This window comes from Peromyscus leucopus, chromosome 5, assembly GCF_004664715.2.
Source record: "Peromyscus leucopus breed LL Stock chromosome 5, UCI_PerLeu_2.1, whole genome shotgun sequence".
In the NCBI taxonomy this organism is placed as follows: Eukaryota; Metazoa; Chordata; class Mammalia; order Rodentia; family Cricetidae; genus Peromyscus; species Peromyscus leucopus.
The window spans coordinates 7292787-7316655 of record NC_051067.1 but is presented as its reverse complement, the minus strand read 5'-3'; the positions used below and the strand labels follow the sequence as shown (position 1 = coordinate 7316655).

At 44.9% G+C, this 23869-nt stretch overlaps 1 protein-coding gene across 3 annotated transcripts in view; it reads left to right on the top strand.

Moving 5' to 3' along the window:
• Positions 1-15087: 15087 nt before the first annotated feature.
• Smad5 (SMAD family member 5) overlaps positions 15088-23869 on the top strand; it is a 39682-nt gene continuing 30900 nt past the window's right edge. Inside the window, exons 1-2 of one of the 3 annotated variants that reach the window (XM_028863330.2) lie at positions 15088-15221; positions 21089-21264. The gene's annotated coding sequence lies outside the window, so the exon portion shown is untranslated. Of the gene's footprint in view, positions 15222-21088; positions 21265-21293; positions 21380-23869 lie in introns of those variants that run through there. The other 2 variants (XM_028863335.2, XM_028863339.2) reach the window with 2 other exon arrangements.

Genomic DNA, 23869 nt, shown 5'->3' with positions numbered 1-23869 from the left:
CGGATCCTCCTGACTGTTGGGCAGTTTGTGGACCTTAAAGGTTGAAGTGGGGAGGCAGAGATAATGGGAAACAGCAGCTGCCCTGGAAATAGAATGAAGGCCACTTCTTAAGGGGAGTGGAAGAAACCCGAATCAGTGAAATTCCAAGTGGATGTGTACTCTTTGACACGGGCATAGAGATGTCAAGGACTCCAAGGTTCCCCCCATCCCCCCCTACCCCTGTCACACACACAGGGGGGCTGAAGCTCAGAGAGATGACAAACCTTCCTTGGTCCATATTTAGATGTTGACAGTGTGGGTAGGAAATGTCTACCAGAGAGCTTTCTCTCCCCACTGATGAGATGGCTCCTACAGACATTAACTAAACCTGCCTCCTTGTTCAGCTGTATGTAATAACCCCGCCTCCGTGTTCAGTTGTATTCGATGACCCACCTACCCATTCAACTGTACTTAATAAACACACTAGGCTTCCTGGGTGCTGTGATTTCTCCATCAGAGAGCTCACGTCCATTCTTGGAGCCTTGCAAGACAAGGCAAATACTGGATTAGAGGAAAGAACCATTTAGTTTTGAGTGCCCTCTCTCCTCCCCGGACCTGAGCTCTCCATCCCCTAACACCTGGCATGGTTCCCAGAGGAACTCCACAGCTCTGTGGGAAGTAGAAAGTTGACTCCCCAAACTGTCCCAAGCTCCACCCACAGAGTCACTGTAAGAGTGGGGGAGGGACAGGGTGGGATGGGTCCTACCACTATGTCTCTGCTTCCCACTTGCTGATTCTTTTCTCTCTTGAGATGTTTCTGTAGCTCCATTGCCTCTGTATGTTCTGCCATTATCCCAGAATTTTCTCCTCCCCTCTCTGACCTGACTAACTTCTACCTCTGGCTTTGGATGTCACTTCAAATACCACATCTGTCCACCCACCATCTATCTATACATCTATCTCACATCAGCCACTGTCTTAGTCAGGGTTTTATTACCAAGATGAAACACAGTGGCCAAGAGCAAGTTCAGAAGGTTTGTTTCGGCTTACTCTTCCAGGTAATAGTCTACCACTGAGGGGAGTCAGGACAGGAACTCAAACAGGACAGGAACCTGGAGACAAGAGGTGATGTAGAGGCCATGGAGGGGTGTTGCTTGCTGGCTTATTCCCCATGGCTAATTCAGCCTGCTTTCTTATAGAACCCAGGACCACCAGCTCAGGGATGGCACCACCCATCATGGGCCGGGCCTCTCCTATTGATCACTTAATAGAGAAAATGCCTTACAGCTGGATCTCCTGGAGGCATTTCCTCAACTGAAGTTTCCTCCTCTCAGATGACTCTAGCTCATGTCAAGTTAGCATAAAACTAGCCGCCTACCATTTACCCACCTTCATCATACACGTGTCTATGTCCTTCATCATATTGTAAGCTCCTTGACGACAGGAATCTGAAATCTTCTGTGAAATACACAGCTCTTGGCCTAGAGCCTGGCATACTGTAGCAGCCACTCTGTCGGAATTTTGTTAGATAAAGGAATGAATCAATACAGTTTCCAGCATTCATTTATGTACTTACAGAAGTTTGTTGTCATTGTTTGTTTTGTTTTTCAGTATCTCCTGGACACAGAAGGAGGGAAGCAGCTTTCCGCCCAGCCATCTCTATTCTCAGTGTGTAAGAGGAAGCACAGCCGTGTGCTCTGAACACAGAGGCTCTGTGGGGACCCAGACTGAGGAAATGCTCTAGCATGAGGAGTCATGAAGAACACATGATGTGGGCAGCTGAGGAGAAGCAGTGAAGAGAGGGCACATGAGTGCTGGCATGTGGTCTAGGGAGAGAGAGAGAAGACTCGGTGGGAGGTCAGAGGGAAAGCCAGTGCCGGGGCCCAGCAGGCAGAGGAGGGTAGAGCTGGAGGCCATGGCCTGCTAGGGCCATTTGAAGGGTGTGAATCTGGGAGGTGGTGGGGTTGAGAAGACAAGGTTAATGTCAGTGGGAGACACACTCAATGGGTCAAGGAGGTGGAGGAGATGTGTGGACCTTCTGAGCACATGCTGGAGGTGGGGTGGTGCAGCAGGGAAGAGGGAGAGGTGGGGACAGAGATGAGAAGGGGGACAATGAGGAGGAGAAAAGAATCTTACTGTGAGCCCACACATGACCATCAGCGCTAATGCCCATGTATGTGCACACACACACACACACACACACACACACACACACACACAGCCTCTGCTCATCTTACTTGGAGTAGATGGAGGGGGATCTTATCCAGGTTAAAGGAGTCTTCACGGGGCTGGACTAGTCGATTAACTAGTCGATCCTTCAATAAGGGAGAAAAAGTGGGGCTGACTCAAGTGCCTGCTAATTAAGAACAGCTCTTCCCCTTATCAGAGCAGTATACCTGCCCCTGGCTTTGTGGCTTCATTGTCCCATGCTCATTTTTATCCAGTGTGGCTCTTGGTCATTGCCCCATTCCTCCAACTAGGTTATACAGTCTATGTGAGCAGGTCTCGTGTTACTTGTAATCACAATGCCACATAGTAGAGTATGAATAAATGTATGTCCAGTGTGTAGATAATTGCAAGTCAACGCATGCCTTGTGTAGGGAGAGCTATCTATATGGAGCAGACCTCCTGGCTCTGACTTTGGGTGCTTTTTGGCAATGGTGGGGTTCAGAAAGCCCATGGTGTCTGCTGTGCTCACAGCCATCTCATCAGGAAAGTGACCTGAGTGATTCTTTTCTGCACCAGTGGTTGGCTTTGGCCACGTAATCAAAGTGGAAGCAGCCTACAGTTCTGGCCACAGCTACCTAAGTGAGGATGGATGTGCTCTTCCTGCCAAATTGTGAGTGATAGAAGGTAACTGAAGCCACTGCTTTCTTGAGAGGTTTGGTATGAACTTCTACCTAATAGAGAGCATTGTTTTGGGTGGTGATGAGTTGCAGAGTTTCTCTTTGGAGTTCTAACTACCAAGAATTCAGAGTGGGTGTGTGGGGAAAAAGCAGGGAGGCCATTGTTGTCATTCTAGAAGCCTGGTAGCAATGTCAGCCCAGGGACCAGAGGACTTCATGGCTAAGGAAGCTTACATATTGCCATACCACACCCCGGATATCCTTGTGATGTTCTACGTTTGCCATCAGGAGCTCATGTTCACCCTTCTCTCTCAATTTTTTTTTGTTTTTTCTTCTCTCTCAATTTTAAGAAGTAAAAACAATCCAGTGTGAGAATAAGAGGTTGTTATTGATGTCTTCTTAAAGCTTCTATGAGTTTCTAAATGTAGCGTGCCAGAGCCGTTCATCATGTGAGCCTGAATCTAGAAACCACTCTCCCTATTTGTCTACCTGGGGTGGGGGGCAGGGTCCAGCGCTGTTGGGGTCCTCAAGTTGAAACATCACATCATCATGAATGTGTGGCTTGCTTGTATGTCAATGATACCAATTCTCTCACATCCTAAGTACTTAGGGAAGTCAATGAATGTGTGTGTGTGTGTGTGTGTGTGTGTGTGTGTGTGTGTGTGTGTGTGTGTATGCACACATACACTCAGGCTTCTAGCTACTCCAGTTTGTGTGTTAGCTATCTCAGTGACAATAAGATGAGTAGAGAGAAGGGGAAAGTTCTATAGTTGAAAAGTAGTTTAGTAGCTTAGAAGAATAAACAGTGTCGGGGGATCGTCTTGGATAGAAGTAGAACAAGTTGTGCCTGCCTTTTGTTGTAGTCAGTGAGAACAGGACTTCTGAATGGATTGTTCTCTGAGTCATCCCAATGTCTAGCCTAGGACCTGGTCTGTAGAGGCAATCAAATGTTTTTAGAGGGAATAGTGAATCAGAAAGGAAATGGCAATACAAAGACCAGCATAGAGAACTGACTGAAGGAAGACATAGGAAGGGAGGCTCAATGGGAGAGGTGGATGCTCATTTTAACTCACATCTAACACTTCTGACTTTCCTTAGTTTTTAATGAATAAATGGAGGAATATACAACACCATTTCATGACCATTTTAGCTTCTGGCATATAATAGAATCTCATCGAGCAACCATAAACAAGTAAAATAAAAACCGTAATTTGTGAAAAACAGTTGTTTTCCTGTGGTCCTGCAGCCGGAAGCAGGCCCCAGCTGGTTTCTGTTCTAGCTTTAGGTCATTAGAGCCAGCACCACATTGGGCTTCTGAATTCACACAGATTCTCTGAGTCTGGCAAAATAACCCAACAGGGGCTCCTTCTCCATCATGACATGTCGGAGTGCAAACATGTTGTGAGCGTCTTACTATTCTTCTATTTTGTTTTTCAAAAATCTGAACTTGGGTGTTTAGCATACAGAGCAGCAGCGCTCTGTGAAGTTTGTGCCCATATGCCCTACGTTTATGAACCTGTGACAGCCAGGCTGTGCCGCTGCAGGTGGCTTTTCTTTGCTGTGGAAACATTACACCTTCTCTGCATGAGTCAAGAATCTGGGCTTGCTTTTGAATAGTTTCCTTGATTGATTCATCAGTCCAAATTGCCTCTAATGTGGCATGATAGTAACACCCTCATATTGTCAATGATACACCCACAGAAGCATTAGCCACTGAGCAAAGGGAGTGAATGGGTTTCACTAGGCCTCGAGATAAACATGTTGGAACACAAACTCCATTCAGTGAGGGCCTCTAAAGCTTGCTCAGGGCCCTGGCCTGGCTGTTAGAGTAAAGTTTTATGGCCTACTTGCTCTGTATGACTTTGCCACCACCAAATGACATGGATTCTGACTACAAATTGCAATTATGTGCACTAACACATTTATTTATTTATTCTTTTGCTTAGTAACCTATTATTTTCTCAGCTCAGTTTGCAGAGCATTGTGGTTCCATAACATTTGTCATACGATGCATAAAAACCATGTGGTTGGGGTGGAAAGCTGAATATGGTTCTGTGTTTCATTGAGCCAAGAGGTTAGGCAGTGTCGTGCAGTGGTTAGATGCAGCTGGCTGTGAATTCTAGATCCACTGCTGACTACCTGGATACATTTGAGTACTGGCTTCAGATCCACTGCTGACTACCTGGATACATTTGAGAACTGGCTTCACTGAGCTCCCATTTCTGTGTCTGTAACCCCTCACTGCCATACACAGCATGCTGCTTTTCCTTTTCAAACACTTCCCAGAATACCAAGTATCAAGAGAAGACCTCTAAGAACTAGTCCGTCCTTACAGAAGACCTGGAAAGAGATGGGTCAAGAGCTGGGCAGTCATCGGGTCACCTGGTACTCCAGTTACAGGTGGCTGTGAGGCTTAACTAAACTCAAGTCCTCTGGAAGAGCAGCAGCACTCCGAACTACTGAGCAGTCTCTCCAGTCCCCAAAGACACCTTTTATGGCAGGGCCACAACTACTTCATAGAGCTGTGAGCCGAGTCATAGCAATGTGGCGGCACTGGCAGTTTCCTAATGATTTGTGCTAGAGTTTTTTTTTTTTCCTGTGTGGCCCTGGCTGTCCTAAAACTCACTCTGCAGATCAGAGTGGGCTTGAACTCACAGAGATTTAGCTGGCTGTGCCTCCCAAGTGCTGGGATTAAAAGTGTGTGCCACCACTGTCCGGCTGTACTATAGTTTTTTAATTTAAAAAAATAAAGATGACAATGTTATTAATTGTAACCGAGTTGTAAGTTTCCAGTGGTTTTTCATGAAGTATACGAGGTAGCAAAAAGTGTGAGCTTGCTCAGTGTGAGATATCACTGATAAACGCATGGGGATGTGGCAAGATGTTACCTTATCAGTTTACTATAGCTATTTTTATTCATAGGAATTCAAGTAATTTTATATTTTCTCTAGGATTTAAAGTTTAATTTAAATCTCCAGAAAATATGAAACTGTAAATTTGGGAGGATTGATGTCTTCCTTCTTTTTCTTTCTTTTTGAACAAACCCAGATTGGTTTTGAACTCATGGTCCTCCTGTTTCTGCCTCTGGAATTACTAGTTTGTACCACCACACCAGGTCCTTAAGGTCCTTTGGTAAATTCATATTTCAGGAGGAGTTACCTATGATAATTCTAATTATACTTAGCTTTCAAATAACTACAGCGAGTAGCTTAATCATTTTGGGTTAAAAGCTTCACCTCAGGAAAAGTTTATTCCTTTTCATTTTCACAACTGAATGGTCCAAACAAGGAATTCCTTATCGGGATCAAGCATCTCGTTCACAGTGGACAGTTGGCAGATTGAAATGATTGGTTTGATTTTCTCCTTTCCAGCTCTCACATGAAATATTTGAGGAATTTGAAGACAACACATAAGCAAGCATGCCCAGGAGTCTGGGAGACTGGAAGCCTGAGAGACTGGGAGAACTGGGAGACTGGGAGAACGGGAGACCGAGAGACTGGGAGTGTCACTGGGGCAGGGAAAGCATCTTTGTGTGCCAGATTTTGGATACCTCATTCAGCACAATCTCCATTGCTTAACATGATGCCTGGTACATAGGAGGCACACTGTGTGTGTGTGTGTGTCTGTGTGTATATATTGGTGTATGTGCATGTGTTTGAAGGTGTGGAGGCCAGAAGTTGATGTTGGGTAGCTACCTTCCTCAATCACTCTCCATCTTATTTGTTTGAGGTGAGGGTCTCCAATTAATGGGAGCTTCTGATTCAGTTAGACTGCCTGGCCAGAAAGCCCTAGGGATCTTCCTGTCTTCAGTCTCTCTGTGCTGGGATTCCAGGCATGAACTGCTATGCCTCATTCTTTAATGGGTGCTGGGGATCTGGACTTGGGTCTTGATGATTGTGTGGAAAGTACTTTATAGACTGAGCCATCTCTAGTCCCCATGCATACATACTTTTATATTGCATGCATGCATGCATGCATGCATGCATGAATGAATGAATGAGTGAGTGAACAAATGCTAAATCTAAGGGATGAATTTCTATCACAGGAAGAAGGGAGTCACACCCTCATACACAGTAATTGAGGGCGCATTAGTTGGGAAGTGGAGCTTAATTACAGTGGGGTATGCAGACTTTGATCAAGTCTTGACCTGTGAGAAGTGAATCCCAGCAAGGCAAGAACTGGATGTTCTCTGAGTACAGAAGGGAGAGCCCCAACCCAGAAGTGGTGGAAAGGGAGGAAGAGAATGCAGATGTGGCAGGGAAAGGCCTTTGTAGGAATTACACATTGAAGTGGAGATGCTGGTTGATGAGGAACAATAGCACTAGGCATAGCATTCCTTAAGTTTCCAAGGTGGAGAGACAGGGGACCACATGAAGGCTCTGATTTGCATAAAAACTTGTGGCACCTGGAGATGTTAGAAATGGTGGGATGGTGCCCCTGTGTGAGCTATGGGAAGGGTCTGGATTTGATCTTAAATACAGTGAAAGGGTCTTGAAGGGCTTTCAATTGAGGGTGACATTCTTATTTAATTTTCAACAATGGAAGCAGCAGGCAGTCCAGGAGGTACATGATAGTGACCTGGGCTTGGATCTAGTGCTGATTGTCCATGACAACAGACGTGGAGATAAGTGGATGGATCGGAGATAGTTTCCAAGTAGGACAGGTAAGTCTTGATGCTGTATTGAGGGCAGAGGAAAGCTCTTGACCCATGCAGGCTCCAGCCACACAGATGCCTCAGGGGCTCTGCATCCCAGCTCTTTCTCTCCCAGCCTCCCTGTGAGAGTCCAGTTTCCTGCCAGGTATGTATTACCTTGTTACATATTCACAGTTATCTGCTTCCCTATTTTTAAAAAAGGACCTGGAGAGATGGCTTAATGGTTGAGTATTTCCTGCTCTTCCAGAGTGCCTGAGTTCAGTTCCCAGCACCCATGTTGGGCAGTTCACAACCCTCTGTAACTCCAGCTTCAGCAGAGTCAGATGCTTCTAGCCTCCTTGGGCAACTATACTTAATGTGCACAAATCCACCCACGCCACCATAGTTTTAAAAAACAATATTACATCTTTAAAAATGACCTATTTACATAACAGCTTAGATTTTATCTATTTTATTTAATTTCTTATCCCTGATGCCTAAAGCATGCTTGATAGCTGATGGGTGTTTAATACATGTTTACTGTCCTGTTGAATTTAGGAATAAATAAATAAAGGCAAAAACTAGGAGTAAGTGCAGAGTCTTTTGGTCATTGGTTACCACAGAGCAAATCTCAGTGTTGTAGAATATTATTTTAAGGTGTTACATTTGTTTATGCTATGGAACATTCATTTAATGATGCAAAGATGTGTTGCATTCTTTATTTGTTTGTTTGTTTGTTTTTGAGACAGGGTTTCTCTGTGTAGTTTTGATGCCTGTCCTGGATCTCTCTCTGCAGACCAGGCTGGCTTTGAACTCACAGAGATCTGCCTGGCTCTGCCTCCTGAGTGCTGGGATTAAAGGTGTGTGCCACCACTGCCTGGCGTGTTGCATTCTTTTATGTTTCATTTGTTTATCTCTGTTAAGCTGTGTTACTTTGCCTGTCTAAAATACCTCATTGGTCTAATAAAGAGCTGCACAGCTGATAGCTTGGCAGAGAAAGGATAGGCGGGGCTGGCAGGCAGAGAGAATAAATAGAAGGAGAAAAAGAGATCAAGGAGCAAGAGAAGAAGGAGAGGAGGACTCCAGGGGCCAGCCACCCAGCCACCCAGCCAGCCACAGAGTAAGAGTGCAAGTAAGATATATCGAAGTAAGAAAAGGAAAAAACACAGAGGCAAAAGGTAGACGAGATAATTTAAGGAAAACTGACTATAAATAAGCCAAGCTAAGACTGGGCATTTATAATTAAGAATAAGCCTCCATTTGTGATTTATCTGGGAGCTGGGTGGCAGGCCCCCAAAAAAGCCCAAAGAGCAAAAAACAACCAACGACACCCCAGTCTGTTTTTTTCCCACCAGGGTCTGTGAATCTGCTTTGTAGCTCTTGAGAGGCTTCACATTAGGACCTGCTGGTATCAACTCCACTGTGTTTTATTTGAAGACAGGGCCTCACCATGGTAGCCAGGCCAGCCTCAAACTTGAGATGTCCCGGCTTCTACCTCCTGCGTATTGGGATTCCAAGTGAGAGTCATGATGCCTGGTTCTGGGGCTGATCGAAAGATGGGTAGCAAAAGACCACTCGAAAGCATCAAACACTTTGAATAGTTGTATCATGTTTGCTGTAAAGTCATCAAGGCAAATTTGACCCAAAGAGGCCAGGAAACAAATCCCATCATCACTAGTGGAAGATGCCACAGGCATCCATTGCACAGAGAGAGTGAAGACATGCACATCAGCGCATGCCTGTATCACTCGAGTGACTGTGTGGTAGAACTGCCATCTTTTGATAGAGGACGGCTGAGCGGGACCAGGCAGCAGGGGCAGGATGTCAATATCAGAAGATCAAAGCTGCACCGAACACGTCCAGTGAGACTGCCTGGGAGATGTTAAAGGGGTAGAAGTGTAACTAGCTGAAACAGAGGCAGACTGGGGGCCGGGGAGAAGGCTCTGTGGGTCAGTGCTGCCCAAAGCTGATGAGTACACAGAGCAGCGTAACAGCAACAAACCAGAGACCCTGCCTCAAAACAGGGGTGGAAGGCAACGACAGACTTCCAAGAGTTGTCCTTACACATGCACACACATGCACGCATACACACACACACATGCACACACGCACACAGGAACAAACTAAGGAGGGTCTTCAGAAGCCTCAGGTGAAGCTGGATCCAGAAACCCAAAGAACCTGGCAGGAATTTGTTACTGCGTTTTGTTCTCAGCTCTGCTTCTCTCTGTCGGCTTTGTTTCCAAACAGATTTCCTCCATATGGTGTCAAGATGGTCCCTGTTAGCCCCAGAACCAGCATTCACAGTAAGAGGCAGGACTTTTTTCTCTTGACATCCACACATCACTCATTGACCTAAGGGATGTTATGTGTCCATTAATTTACTGTCCATCAGTGAGCTAGTCACAAGGACCTAGATTGCTAAGGTACCATGGTAACTCCCTGGGTCAGGTGCCCCAGCTCCTGGGTAGGTAGTGTGCACCGTAGTTAAAGTAGGAAAGAAATGATGTCACAAAGGAGGCGGAAGAAAGCATCAGGAAGTAGAAAGGCTGAAGCTAGCCCTGCAGCTGCTACCCCACAGTAGGGAAGTTGTGAGGGTGGGGGTGGGGGGGAAGGTGGGTTTAAGTGTCTGGAGTTCATTAGCCTCACGTTCAAAGGTGGACACACCAGTTTAGGAATTGAACAGCTTACTGCGAGAGCACTTGCCTAGCATGTGTGGATTCCTAAGAATACACACTTGCCTCGTGTGTGTGTGTGTGTGTGTGTGTGTGTGTGTGTGCATTCTTTGTAATAGATGGTATCATAGACCTTCAAATGAATGAGATTACATATTACAGTATAGAGAAAAGACAATTTATTATCCTATAAAGTGAAAACATTTCATGTAACTAATGCATTTGATAAGAATCTTTTGGAATTTTCTGGCATATCAGCAGGAAATGGATGTTTTCAAAACAAACACCGTTTAGCATTTGTTCTGTGTCAGGTGCTATTGGGGTGCCTTGAAGGCACCATGAGTTTAATCCTCAGGATAATTCTATTTTGTTGCTACTCCCGTTATCTCTGTTTTATAGGCTAAGCGATGGAATTGGCTAAGAAACCTGGTCAAGGTCACACAGGTAGAAGTTAGGCGGCCGTGTTTCAAATCAGAATTCTGGCTTCAGAGCTCTTGTGATTAACGCTCCACACAGTCCAAGACCTTCCTGGGGACAGGAATCTTTGGTCTCCTCCCTCCCTTCAAGCCCAGATTTTCACCTGCTGTTCTGGATTTGAAGTGAGGTACACATGTGGTTTGACTCCTGCGCAATGGAGTCTCTGAGGATGTAAACTGAGAAAGCAGAACCAGGGGAGTTAGTGGAGTTAACTCGGGGGCGTTCGACAGCAGGAGACAGCAGATGGTGCCTCAACCAGGAAGAGACTGTGTCCTCCCGAGCCCCGCTGTGGAAAGCCTCTTTGTTTTATGACTCTGGGTGCAAGCAACCCTTTTAATTTTGTGTTTTGGATTCCAGCCATAGAAAGTCTTCTTTAATGTAGCAGATGGCTGGAGACAGGCAAACCAGGTTCTTACATCCTACATTAAGCTGTCTTCCCCAGAGAGGAGTCTCCTAATTATGCCGATGTGAAAAAGGAGAGAGACTGTAACTTACACAGACATACTGGTTGTTTACCATGTGTAAAGCAGCCACTGCCTTCTGTGTCTGTAAGTATGTGGAAGTCAGGAAGCCGTTCAGGAATCCGGTGAAAGCCATGGACTTCTTCTTCAGAAAAGTTGTATATAGGTATACACGAAAGCTGTGCTCAATAATTGCAGGGGCCCATGGCGGATTCTCTGCTGTCATTCCTCAAGCTTCAAAGAGGCTGCGGTCGATACTTCCTGGGCTTTGACTGGACACAGCTGTCGTTCTCTTCATTTTCCTCCTCCTCCTCCTCTTAGTATGTGTTATAGTTTCAGGTCCAAGTTATGAAAATAGATTTATCTATGGGCTCTTTTTGATTTTTGAAACAGGGGCACACTGTGCAGTCCAGGTTGGCTTTGAACTCACTATTCTCCCTTCTCATCCTGTCCAGCTGGCTATTGACTAGTGTGAGCCTCTCATACCAGAACACTAGAATTTTTCTGGAAAATATTTTCAAATATTCTATAGCTGGGCAGTGGTGGTGCACACCTTTAATCCCAGCACACGGGAGGCAGAGGCAGGCGGATCTCTGTGAGTTCGAGGCCAGCCTGGTCTACAGAGCTAGATCCAGCACAGGCACCAAAACTACACAGAGAAACCCTGTCTCAAAAAACAAACAAAACAAAACAAAATTCTCTAAAAATCACTTTAGTGTAATCTCCCATTGGTGTGGCCTTTTGCTTTATTTTCTGTCTTTTTGAAGGTCTATTTTTATATTTAATTATGTGTGTATTTGCCCATCTATTGTGGGTTTGTGCATGTAAGTGCAATTGCCCACAGAGGCCAGAAGAGGGCATTGTTTCACCCGGAGTGGCAGTAACAGGTGACTGTGAACCACACCAATGGTTCTGGCATCTCACTCTGGTCCTCTGGAAGAGCAGCTTGTGCTCTTAACTGCTGGACCACCTCTCCAGCCATGGTTTATTCTCTGAAAAGGGGACCATGAGGCTTCCTTTGACCATTTGTTCTATGTATTGCTGTTTGTTTCCCCCTGTGGCCTGTGCAGCGTTCATTTGTCATTCCTTTGGAGCCTCGCAGGTTTTGGAACTCTGCTTGGTTTAGCTGTACTTCCTACACTGTTTCTAGAAGTAAGGCTGGGGGTAGTCTGCCAGTGGAAGAACATACAGAGAACTCTCGGAGTTTGACATGGAGGTTTTATTCTATCTCAGGACCCTGTCTGGAGAGTGCATATAAACTTGGACATTTCTTCCTCTGATGCCCACTGTCCGTGAGGAAGGGAGATGTCTCTGGGGCTGTGAAGATGCTTGTGATGATGTCACTCACGGATGCTCCTGTTGGGTGACATCTCCAAACACTGAGTTCTTCTCATTCCACTTGGTGTGTAGGTGTTATTAGTGACACTCTTCTGAGTTACAGCAAAATGTGGACTTGAAGCATTTATTAATGATTTCCAACCAAAACCCATCTTGCCTTAATTATTTTATACTTTAAAATAAAACTTAAGAAAATATGATCCATGTGTTTCCCCAATTTTCCTGAAAATTGCTTATTTCTTGGGTCTGGAAAAATTGAAGGTGGGAGTAGACATTGATAAAGCCTTTAGGCTAATTCTATTTATCAAATAACTAATTTCATCAGTTATTGAAAAGAATTGGGGAAAAGGCCCAATTTCTTCCTAAAACGAACTTAAATCAAACACAAACCATTTGGGGTTGAGATTTCTTGCCTCCACACTTTAACACCGAGGCTGGGTCATTCTTAGCAGAAGGAGGGCATGCTAGACATTTAGGGCGCTTCTATCACTTCCGGCCTCTACTTGCTGGGTTCCCATGGCGGTTCTGCCTGGGACAACAGAGAAAGTCTTCAAATGGTCAAGTGTTTCCTAAGGGGGCAGTCATTCCTGGTTGGCAACTGCAGTCCTTAATGATTCTGAAATAGAGTTGTCTCCCAGTAAAGAAAAATCAAGCTCCGAAGCTAGTGTCAGGTGATCTTCTTGATCAGGTGACTGTCTGAACTCAAAAACCAGTTTTTTATGGAGTCTTGATGTCCCACTGCATATATCGATCTGTTCAGATCACCTTGTCTACATTTGTTCTTAGATCCAGTTGATTACCCAAAGCAAGACTTCCTTTTGCCTCTGGCAAGCCTGGCATCTTGATTACTTGGGTGGCTAGTGGGCCCTCTGATTTCTACACCCTGTGAAGTTTAGGTTATTTCTCCGTTCTCTGGAAGAGTTCTACTGGCTGCTACAGTCTCCACTCCTCCTTTCTGTGTTATTTATTATCTCTTGCAACAGAAGGCCTAGCCTGAGTGCACACAGCCAGCTGGAAACCTGCAGTCTAGTTGATTTGATCACTATGCAGATACACAGCTGAGGAGGTGAAACTGTTGATTTTAGGGTCATAAAGTGATTCGGGAAAGGACTCCAAGCCTCACAAATTGTCCTTACAAATATGCACATGTTTGTTTGTGGAAGGATTTTTACTAGTTGTTTGAAGTGAGGAGTGTTGCTGGCACACTCAATATTCAATGAGGTCCTCTGCAAACATCAGTTCTGAAAAAAGGGCATTCTCTTGGTACGGTTATAGGTACGTCTGAGAATTGTAAATCCATGCCAGGCTCCAGAATTCATGCCTTCCAAGGGCTGGAAACGTTAAAATTAACAACAAAGAATCTGTAAGCATGACAGATAGTCAGTGCACATGGAGTCCTCATTCACGAAGTTTATGATGTAGTAAAGAAGTTTAAGATGGAGACCCAAGATTGCAAACTGACAGCCAGCAGACTAAATTGGGAACATGGGCTTGTTTTGTTTGGCTTGTACCAGGGTGAATCTTCTCAACCTCAAAGAAGAGGGGGAGGGGAGCCCAGGAAAGGGACAAAGAGGCTGATTGGATAAATGTGCGATTTCCTTTTCGTATAAAAAGACAAATTTCCAACCTTCTTTGCAAAGCCAGAAGATCTGGAAATACTGGTCCTTTATTCCCACACCTCTGCCTGCTGATGGCTGGCTAGAGTCAACAGCAGCTACCCTCCTCCTTAGTGTAGGAGTCTATCGATGCTCTCTGGTTCCCCAGCTCCGACCCACTTCGCTTCTATCACATTTGAGATGGCAACATCAACACAGCATTTATTTCTTCCACATGGAAACAAGCCGTTGGAGCTTGGAACAGCACAGAATCTGCTGCCCTGTTTGTGTGTCAAGCGAGGTGACTCCGGCTCAGGCCAGAGAAGGGGCAGTGAAGGTGATGAGAAATGGTCAGATTTAGGGTACACAGAATTTTGAACCTTAATGGTATTGGAGGATGGGATTAATTGGAAAAGGTTAAAAATAGTTCCAATTTATTTAACAAGAAAACGGTACAATCAATTTTGAACACTTAATAAATAAACAGAATTATTTAAAAGCTTTCCCTTGCTGTACAAATCGGGCGCCCTAGTACAGATATCGTATTTCTGGGAATGCTGACCCTTTGGTGAATTAGGAGGGAAAGAAGCCAGACAGCCCGATTACTAAGGCTAGCTGTGAACAGTCTGTGCACCTCCACACCTCTACTCGCTAAAGCTTGAGCGCCTCGAGACACTCCCTGCTTTCAGATGAGGGGCAGTGTCCCTTAAACAGCGGGGATTGTGTCCTGAGAAACGGGCGGTCTTCCTGAACCCCGGGTTAGCACTGTCTCTATCTGCAGAGGCTTTTTCCTTTGGGCGCGATGTTAGGGCTGCAGCTAGTAAGCTTTATGATATTTAGGATTTACATTACAAGCCAATGAAAGAGGCGAAGTTGTAGCTGAAGATACATTTTAACGCGTTGTATAGGTTAGAAAGGTCCCCAGTTATCCACAGCGAGGATAATTGTTCTGTTACAAGGCGGGTTAGTTTCGTTAGCGCGGTGCCTGGAGCCCAGGGCCACGCTCAGGCCTGCCTTGGACAGGGGAAGCCTGGCCACGGCCACCCCCGACGCGCATGCGCGGGCCGCCGCGGCCCTCCGCCGCTCCCCCTCCCCCTCGTCATCCGGGTCCCGGGCGAGCGGGCGCCGTGCGCTTGTCCCGCGGCCGAGCTGCTAATAAAGTTGCGGCGCGTGCACAGCGCGGCGACGGCGTGAGGAGAGCGCGCCCGGACGGCGGGGAGGTGAGTGAGGGGCCCCCGGGGCTGGCGCTCGGCACCGGGCGAAGGGACGCGCGCGGCGGAAGCGGCCCGCGGTCGGGCGGAGGCCTAGCGGGTCCCCGCGCGGGACCTGACGGGACGGGGGCGCCGCGCGGCGGGGGAGGCCTGGGTGCCGAGGAGGCCCCGCTCCCTGCGCCGTCCGGACGAGGCCCCTGACACCTCGGCGCGCCCCCGACGTCCCAGCCGGCCTAGGCCGAGCCCGCGGCCCGCCGCCGCTTTGTGTGCCCGAGATAAGGATCCGCGCTTATCGGGGGGAATTAGACTCCGGCCCGCGGCGACCCGCCCCTGCGCCCGGCTGCCGCCCGCCCGCCGCCGCCCCCCGCCGCTCGCCCGGCACGCTGGGGGACGTTGCAGAGCTTCTAGCGCCTCGCTCAAGTTTGTGTGAGGAACTGAAGCAGCTTTTGTCTTTCGTCCGGTCCCGGTGGTTCCCCAAGTGCATCCCCCCCCCCCCCCCGGCCTGTCTCCTTTTCCCTTTGCTGAGGCTGTTGCTGTACCCGCGTTGGGAGCCCGAGCTTTGAAAACTCCCCGGTGGCGCCCGTCTTAGGTCGGAGCATGCTCAGTAGCCGGGACATTTTGGTTGCAGAAAGAGCTGGCGAGGATAGTCGAGGTATTTGGAGGCGTGCCAGCTATCCGAAGCGTGTGTCCGGACTCCGGTTTTGATGGCACTGGCGAAGGGAACCCAGGCCAACCTGGAAGCCAGGAATGGCCGAACACTCTAGGCCAGATCTTTATCTTGATTGTAAAGACAATGTTTCCTGAGCAGCTGGAGGTGGGGGGCGTATTCCTGGCTGCTTTCGCGTTTAAATGGGTGTGGTGCTAAGTATATCTTGTTTATCTTTCTGTGGAAAAAGTTTTGAAGTCTGGTGGAGTTTGTCACATCATGGCTGTTGCCTAGCGCTATCAAGTGTGTTCCTACCTAGCAACAGAGACTGGGATCAGTGGACTCGGTTGGTTGGCTTTACAGGAGCTGAGAGAAAAGGGTACACGTGATTTTCTTTTCTTTCTGACAGGGTCTTTCAGTGCAGATCTTGAACTCTGGCCAATCCTCCTGCCTCAGCCTTCCAAGTGCTGGGATTACAGTGGCAAGCCATCACCAGTCTGGCTGTTTTTCTTTTTTTAAACAAAGAGTGCTTGGCTCTCCTTAGTGTTATGAGAGTTACCGTCATCCAGTTAGCTTTTAATTTTAACTTGAAGTTGAAAACCTAGTAAGTTTAGTAACACTCAGAGTAGTTTAATTTTCTGCTAAATGCCAGCCCATAGTGCCTGTTGTTTGGAGCAAACAGGACAGTTTCACACTCAACTGCTCTGTCATGAGATTATGTTTCAGATTTTATAAAGAAAGAGTTAGCGGGTCAGTAGTAACAAATTATATTCTTTCTTTTACCCATTTGGTAACATTTTTCCCTCTAAAATGAACCCTGAAATGATAAGAATTTAACACAACTCAGAAGAAACGATTTATCAAAATACAACCTTTATAAAGTTTGTATATTTTGCTCAGAGTTTTTTTTTTTAGCTAGGCATGCTGGCTCACACCTTTAATCCATCCCAGTACTTGGGAGGCAGAGGCTGGTAGATCAGTGTGAGTTCTAGGCCAGCCAGGGCTACATAGTGAGGCCTTGTGTGAAGACATTTCATTTTGTTTATGATTGCTTACACATGATCCTGGTGGTCACCACTTACCACTCAAGATTTACTGTGTCTTTGTTGCAAATGCTATTCATCATTTTGGTTTTTTTTTTTTTTTTTTTTTTTTTTTTGGTTTTTTTTCGAGACAGGGTTTCTCTGTGTAGCTTTGCGCCTTTCCTGGAACTCACTTGATAGTCCAGGCTGGCCTCGAACTCACAGAGATCCGCCTGTCTCTGCCTCCCGAGTGCTGGGATTAAAGGCGTGTGCCACTACCGCCCGGCATTTTGTAACTTTAGTTAGGTCATAGATGAATCTTCTCAACTGACTTCACTCCTTCCTTCCCCAGGCAGGTAGCCCAGGTTGGCCTCAAACTTGCTATGTAGTCCAGAATGACCCTACCTCCCAAATGCTGGGCTCACAGGCCTGCGCCATCTCACCTGGTTGTTTAGTTTGGTTGGTTGGCTTGCTCTTTAGCTGACTGGAGCCTCACACACCCTACGGCACCAAACACTCAGATTAAGTTTTCCATGCATCCGTGGACTGTGGTATGGTGGGAAGAAGGAAGAAAGCAATGGACTTGAGGGAAAGTAAAATGTTTTTGTATGTTCTGTACAGATCTGTGCTTAACCTGGTTCACTGAGGTGGGCACCACAGAAATGAGTAGATGGGTGTATGGCCTTTCTCTCCGCTCTGGCAAAGGCAGCCATTAATTGCAGTGTGAGACAGCGGCAGAATGTTGCTAATGAGGTTTGAATCAGATTGTTGTGTGCTGTTGGTTATGTAACATGTTGTGAGAGTGTTATTAAAAGTTGCCTTCAGTAGCAAGGAAGAGAGGCAAGTACATTCTGCTTACTCTCTTCTTGGGCTTTAATTCCTGGCTGAACCTGAAGGCACATTAGTCTACAGCTGTAATTATACCTGGGCAGCCTGTTTCCTGTTTTCATGATGGACCCAAACAGAATGATTTGCAGTGATGAGCTCTCGTCCATTGTGTTAAACAGAGGCAGCATGTTTTTCCTACTGAAAACAGATTGGCAGCTCAGTTGAACAAATTCCATTTTAGTGTTTTGAAGATAAGGCAAACAATTATGGTGTTTCATTTCTTAGTAACTTGCATCAAAATTAAATATAAATATCACTTTCATATGCACTTTGTTGTATAAGTTAATTTACAATGACTTGTGTAGTGTTGAATCAAGAAAGCTCTCTTTTGTTGTTGTTTATAACTTATCAGCGTTTATTATTACCAGATTTATATGTTGGTTGGACAGTGAGACCCACACCAAGGCTAATTTTAGAGATTTCATTTCCCTGGTTTATTCGTCTCCACATTGCATTTATTTTTCTGTTTATGTTCTTACCTGTTAGTGCTTTGTATTAAGAACATGGTATTTCTTCAGGTGGTGTAGGCACCTTAGGCTCTATGGTTTGTCAGCATGCCTTCAAGAGGTCAGATATTGGAGAAGATTCCCTTCTTGTAATGGACAGTAGTAGCCTGAGGAATGATTCTTATCTTCACTAGGTGTCATTCTGGAGGAAAACTGAGAAAGTAGGATCCAAAAAACCTGTCCTTTTTCACCAGAAAAGATGATACAGGCTTTTCCCCTCCAGTGCCTTGTACACCTTGTTTTTCCCCTTCTGAACTTAGTAGAATATTAGCAATTGGAATTTTCAGGGCTGGGTTGTCTAACTTATTGCCACTACCATACATCTTTTATCTCCAACCAAAACTTGAATTTGGTATGTTTGTTTACTATGTTTACTAAATGGAACATGAACATTGAGAAGTCTTTCAGAATAACTGTTAAAAACTAGATTGTTAGAATTTTATTTTATTGATTTTTTTTGAGTCAGAACCTCACGAAGTAGCTCGGGCTGAGTCTCTCACTCTGTAGTTTTGTCCAAGGACTCACTGTGTAGACCAGACTAGTCTTGAACTCACAGAGATCCATCTGCTTTTACCTCCTAAGTGCTGGGATTAAAGGCGTGCACCACTGGCTAATCTCAAATCTCATAGGTCACATATTTTAAGTTTTTATTGTTTCATTACTTGGGAAGATGTACTCATAGAACAGTAATACTTTTTATAATTAATTAGTTCTGGGCTCTGTGTAGCTTTGATAGATGTGTGAGTATGTATGCCTACACACATACACAAACACACACTTTTTCCCACACCCAGGTTGGAGGTTTTGGTTCAATTTTACGAGAAGTATTTTCAGTAGCTTGCTTTTCTCCCTGGCTTTAATTACTGTGTCTTAATTTTGTTGAGTTTTTTTTTTTTTTTTTTTTAAAGAAAATTCCTTATTAAGACAGTTCTCTTATGTGATCCTATAATTTTACTTCACTAGTTATTATTGTTTCTGTGCGTTTTGTAAATAGGTTTTGTTCTGGATCCTTGGTGACCACAGTTTTTTCCTGTATGTATCTGTGTTTTCAAGTTTGGCATTTTATGGAGATATTTTGATCTCTTGTGAGCTTTTTAACTGGAGCTTTTCCTTCTGATTTCCTAAGTGCTGCTTTGTTACACTGAACATAATGAAGACAGTAACAGCCACAAACATCAAGTGTCCTTTGCACCTTCTCAGAACATGCTTCAGGAGGAGGCTGACCCTGAAAATTTAACTTTGCTCTGAGTGTATGTGTGTTCACAGGGGTTTTGTTCTTCCTAAAGTACTGGGGGGCACAGCTGCCTTTTTTCTTAGGTGGTAGGCTGCACAACTTGAGGTCTAGTTATCCTGGTTTGTGCTCTTGGGAAGAAGGGACAGTGCAGAAGTCCAAAGCTGGCTGTTATCTCCCCGTGTTTACATCTTCCTCTTCTCTTAGGTGAGAGTCTGCTTAATTCATTGACTGGATTAAATGATGGCCAGAACAGAAAAGCTAGCCAGAATTGTTTGTTTTGTTTTCTTCTTTTCTAGTAAGTGGGGTACTTGTACTCTAAGGTGCACATGGGGTGCTGGAGGACAGCATAGCAGACATTGGAGTGGACGTGGTGGACATCAGCTAGCTTTCTGTGCTTCAGAGATTGTGAAGAGCAGCAGTGATTTTGTGTAATTCAAAGGAAAGCACTGACAGACTGGCCAGCGTTGTTTCTGGCCTTGTGCCTGCAAGCCTGTACAAGCACAGTCTCCTTCTGGTGGCAAGGCAAGGAATCTTGCAGGATCTAGATCATCAGGCTCTGCTTAATTAAAGGACTCAGAGAAGCAGCTGAAGCTTAAAGAGTGATTAAAAACTGGGAAACAGAAGTCTGGATGTGGGCGATTCAAAGGAGTGACATCTGGGGGCACAAAGAAAATGAGCAAGATAATGCTTTGAAAAGTGTCAGGACCCCATGCTCATCACTCACCTTTGAGAGCTTTTCAGAACTTTGGATGTCCTTTTTAAATTTAATTTTTATGTGTATTGGTGGTGAGCTGCTGTGTGGGTGCTGGGGATTGAACCTGGGTCCTCTGCAAGAGCAGCAAGTGCTGAGCCACCTCTCCAGCTCATCTTGACGTTTTTTGAAATTGGGAGTCATAGGGGAAATGGTGATTTTTTTTTTCAGCCTTTCTCTAGGAAAACAGTTTGAATGACCTTTCCTTTTAGATGTTCCTTAAAGAACCGGATTTCTGAAACTGTAGAGGAGCTGTGGGTACCTGCTTTCTGTTTCGACTTTCGTGCCAGCAATCATAGCTGCAGCCTCCAGTTCTGAAGTAATCGTATAGCTGGCTGTATTTCCTAGGCAGTGGTGGTGGGTGTTTGTCCCTTGTGATCCTTGGTAGCTACTATGTTAGAACCAGAAGGTGAGAGATTTTTAAAGCTTCATTCTGACTAACCTAGAAAATGAACTCGGGTGTGTATTTGCAGGTGGCTTGCTTCTAGTTAACCAGATTGAACTTCTTGGTTCCCAAACTTGCTACCTAACCTGGGATTCCTATTAGAAATGTGGGAAGGTTTTGTTTTGTTTTTGAGACAGGGTCTCACTATGTGGCCCTGGCTGCATGGAGCTCATTGTGTAGACCAAGCTGACCTCAAGCTCACAAGGATCACTCTGCTTTCTGAGTGCTGGGATTAAAGGCGTGGGCAACCACATCTGGCCATTTTTCTTTTTTAACATTTATTCTCTCTCTCTCTCTCTCTCTCTCTCTCTCTCTCTCTCTCTCTCTCTTTCTCCCTCCCTCTCTCTTTCTCTCTTGTGTGTGTGTTTGTGTGCATGACTGTAGGTGCCTGTTGAGGAGACAGAAGAAGCCGTCATATCTTCTGGAGCTGGAATAATTACAGGTGTTTGTGAACCATCTGATGTGGGTGTTAGGATCTTCGGCAAGAACAATATGCTTCTTTAACCTTTGAGCCATCTCTCCTGCCCCAAGATGCCTACAAAGAATTTTGGGAAAGAATGGTATTGTAATGCTGCTTTTCATAAGAGAATTCATACATATGGAAAATGTCTGTGTATTTAAGGAATGTAGGAAAGCTTTGTTAAACCTCATTTGACATCTGAATATACATGTAGGGTGAGTAACTCTGAATGTATAGAATACAGGAAAGTTTTGTCACAGAATGAACCATCATTTCACATCTGTAAACTACAGTTAAAGGAGTCTGTGAAAAGGAGTTGCATAGAAAACCTTGAAGTAGAAGTCAGGCTTTGCTCTGCTTTGGAAGTATAAACTACATGTGAAACACTATACAGCTAATGTGTTAGCAAGGAATAGTAACACATGCTTTCATTCCCAACCCATTCCCAATCCTTGGTGATACATGTTCTCTGAGACCGTTGAAGGCTAGCCTGACAGCACAGTTACCTATCAAGAAAACCAAAAGCAATTCTACTTTACATATACCTTATGTAACATGAACTCAAGTCTATGTGAAACCTTCAGCTGAAGTTGAAACTCAAATGGCATTAAAAACACAGTAAGGCCGAGAGACATGCTGACTTTCTCTTCAAAGATGAATTAAGAAAGTCTGTAAATGCAAGGGTTATGGAAAAGGCATTCAGCCACACTCCCATATCAGCAGGCATCAAATCACTTATGAAAATGAGAACCCAGCTGTTAAAAGTTGTTCTTGGGGTGTGGCTTTATGCTTATGAAACTTGTCTTGTATGTGTATGTTTGTGATGGTGAGTTGTGGTTCATTATGGAACAGTGGTTTGCATGGGATGATGTTAAGAGTTTACTTTGCCTGCCAGCTTTGGGGAAACTTGAATTGTTTTGCTTGCCGTTTATCTTGGGTTGAAGCAGTAAGAGATGTTGGAGTAAAGAGTCAAGGAGCTGCTATTTCCAGTAATTTAGAAGTCCGAGCATGAACTCTGTGTATCTGTCTGGGGAGGGTGTTGGAGAGTGTTTTCTGTGTTGGTCAAGATGAGGAAAGAGCTGAACCCTTGAGTATTAATTTATGTCAATATGACTTCAAATGATATTGAAGTCTTTGAATCTAAGCAGCATTTTATTCATACATTTAATACGTGTACCATTAAAGTCCTGATCTTTGTTTAGACTGCTTATCAGCCTTTCCCAAGTCACTTGATGACAAACCCCATTCTTCAGTTGCTCAGGCTGACACCTTGGAGTCATTATTGACTCCTGTTCTCACACAGCTCATATCTCTCCATCAGGGATTCTGTTGTATCTCTCTGTCTGCTTCTCACCACACCAGGACTGTCACCCTGGTGATAGTTGCCAGTTCCTTTCACTTAGATTACTTCAACTCTCAACACACTAGCCAGAGTCTGTTGTGTTTTTGTTTGTTTGTTTGTTGTTTGTTTTTTGTTTTTGAGACAGGGTCTCACTGTGTAGACAGAACTCTAGCTGGTCTGGAATTTGTTATGTAGACCAGGCTGGCCTTGCATGCAAAGAGGTCCACCTGCTTTTGCCTCCTGAGTGCTGGAATCAAAGGTGTGGGCCACTATGCCGGGCACTAGAATAATTCTTAGCAATATAAATCAGCTATTGTGCCTCCTCAGCTCTCTGAGTCAGTCCGTATTTGACCCACAGTAGAAACTGAATCTCTTATTGCCACAATGGCTGGTCTGCCTTTCTTCCCTCTTTGACCCCAATCCGACTTTCTTTCCTGTTCACTTTATTCCCAGGTTATACTGCGTTCCTTGAGTGCGCCCCCTCCCCCTTAGGATCTTTGCATTGCCTTATAATATTTTCCCCTTGTTTCCTTACAGTTTTAGTTCATTTGGTCCTTCTCAATGAGGCCCAGCCCAGTCATCTTATTGGAAACAGTATCTCTCTTCACACTTCCCATTAACCCATCTCTGTCTCACCTCCCCCACAATCTGATTTTTTCCCCCTTCATAGCAGTTTTGGATTTTTGATACAGGGTTTTGTTTTGTTATGTAGCCCTGGCTGGCCTGGAACTTGCTATGTAGATCTGACCAACTTTGAATTTCTGGGCAGTCCTGCTGGGAATATAAGCCTTGCACCATATTCTGCCAGGTGTTGCCTAGCAGACATGTTACTAACTACATTTTGTGTCCTTCCCACCACTGGAATGTAAGTCACAAGAAGACAAGGATTTTTTTTTTTTAATCTCCCTCCTGTCCCCTGAGAGTCCTCTCTGTATCTATCCCTGACTGTTCTGGAACTTGTTCTGTAGACCAGGTTGGCCATGAACTCAGAGATCCGCCTGCCTCTGCCTCCTGAGTGCTGGCTGGGATTAAAGGATACCCCCTTTACTTTTATGTTCCCAGCCCCTAATAATGCCTCAATAAATATTGAATTAATTAATATTTTATTCTTTAGTTTGATAAACTTTGTAGCTAGTAAGTAGTAATTATGAAGTGAATGATTTAACTTATTTATTTTTAAATATTAATTTCATTTTAATTATCTTCCTTGGGATGATAGCCAAAGCTGAAATCTGAGATAAGAGATGGAATTTAGTGGTTGGTTCTTGAGCAGAATGTAACAGGCAAAAAAGTGCATTTGTAAAATTAGAGAACAAAAGATAGTTAGTTTAGGAAGAAATACACTTTTCAAGAATTGGGATCA